Source organism: Calidris pugnax, unplaced genomic scaffold (genome assembly GCF_001431845.1).
Source record: "Calidris pugnax isolate Ruff unplaced genomic scaffold, ASM143184v1 scaffold118, whole genome shotgun sequence".
NCBI lineage: Eukaryota > Metazoa > Chordata > Aves > Charadriiformes > Scolopacidae > Calidris > Calidris pugnax.
In genome coordinates this window covers 5079014-5080449 of record NW_015090855.1, presented here as the reverse complement: position 1 = coordinate 5080449, position 1436 = coordinate 5079014, and the positions used below count along the sequence as shown (strand labels likewise).

General features: G+C 71.2%; 1 protein-coding gene across 1 annotated transcript in view; it reads right to left on the bottom strand.

Moving 5' to 3' along the window:
- The window catches only part of CDH22 (cadherin 22, type 2), an 82081-nt gene extending 81679 nt beyond the window's left edge, over positions 1-402 (bottom strand). Inside the window, exon 1 of the mRNA XM_014943841.1 lies at positions 127-402. The gene's annotated coding sequence lies outside the window, so the exon portion shown is untranslated. The remainder of the gene's footprint in view (positions 1-126) is intronic.
- Between the last annotated feature and the right edge of the window lie 1034 nt (positions 403-1436).

Below are 1436 nucleotides of genomic sequence, written 5' to 3'. Positions count from 1 at the left end.
GGGGGGCGGGGGGAGCCGCAGCCCCGCCGAGCGGCGGCAAAGTTTGCGGCGCGGCGAGGGACGGAGAAGTTGGGCTCCCCCCGCACACACACCCTCCCCTCCCCTCCGCCCCGCACCGGCGCTTACCTGGGGCGGCGGCCGCGGCGGCCCCCCCGAGCGGGGCTCTCGGCCTCCCGCGGCATCCCCGGGCACGGAGCCCCGGTAGCCGGGCGGGGAGGGGATACGGCGGCAGCTTCGGAGCCCCCGGCCCGCGGCGGATGGCAGCCCCGGCGCGACGGGAGGCGGTGGCGAGCGGAGCCGGCACCGGGCGAGTGCGGAGCGAGGCGGGGCGCGGGCGGCGGGGTGTGTGGCTGGGGATGCATGTGCGGCGAGAGCCGCCTTCCTCCCCCTCGCTTCCTTCGCTCCCTTCCTTCCCTCCTTCCCCACCAGCCCAGCCCAGCCCAGCCCAGCCTCTGCTGGAGACTCTGAGAATGCAGCGCCCGGTTCCCCCCCCTTCTCCCCCCCCCGCGCTCCCGGGACCGGCCCCGGGGACCTCCCCTTCAGACCGGCTGCGGGGACCGGCCCTGGGGACCCCCCTTCAGACCGGCTGCGGGGACCGGCCCTGGGGACCCCGCCGCGGAGACTGGCCCCCTCCCTGCCTCGGTGGCCCCTCTCACCCTGCCCTGCCGTCCCCCCGCCCCGGGCACCCGCGTCGCCTCCGCTGACCCCCGCACCGAGCCTGCCCGGGGACCAGCGGGAGCGGCCACCCCGGAGGCGGGGATGAGCTGGGGACGGGGGGCACAACTTGCCTCCCCCCGCTCAGACCGGGCGGGGCTGAGAACGCACAAACTCTGTGCATGGGAGCGTAGCGCTGGGCCGGGGTGCCAGGGCATCCAGCAGGGCAGGGAGACCCCAGCCCACCCTCCCCCAGCCCTTAAACGGGGCCAGATGCTGGTGGCTCAGCAGCAGCTTGGCAGGAGCTCTGGAAGGGTCTCTGGGCTCCGGGCACTGCAGGGGCTGGGGCTGGCAGACCCCCCTCCTGATGTCACCTGGGGGGCCATGGCAGCTGGCACCCTCAGCACCCAACTCAGGTCTCAGGTGCCTCCTCCAGAGCCCTGCTTGAAGCACGGCGGGCACCACCCAGGCTCAGCAGCACCCTGGGGACACAGGGGCAGGAACACAGCTTGTCACCCGCAGCAGGGAGTCACACACCAGCAGGATCCACAGCAGAGTGCCAGGTTTACAGACCGCTCTGGGCACGATCAGGATGGGTGGAAGGTGGAAGCTGGGAAGAAGCTCAAGACTGGTGAGGCTGCAATATCATTTTGGGACAGATAAATCTGATCATGCAAGTCAGGGTTTAACCACAACTCAGGCAAACAGCCCCCAGTGGGACATTTTCCAGTTTCCATTGTCCAGGGTCTCACATCTTACCTGGAGAAAATGCTCCCCTGCTT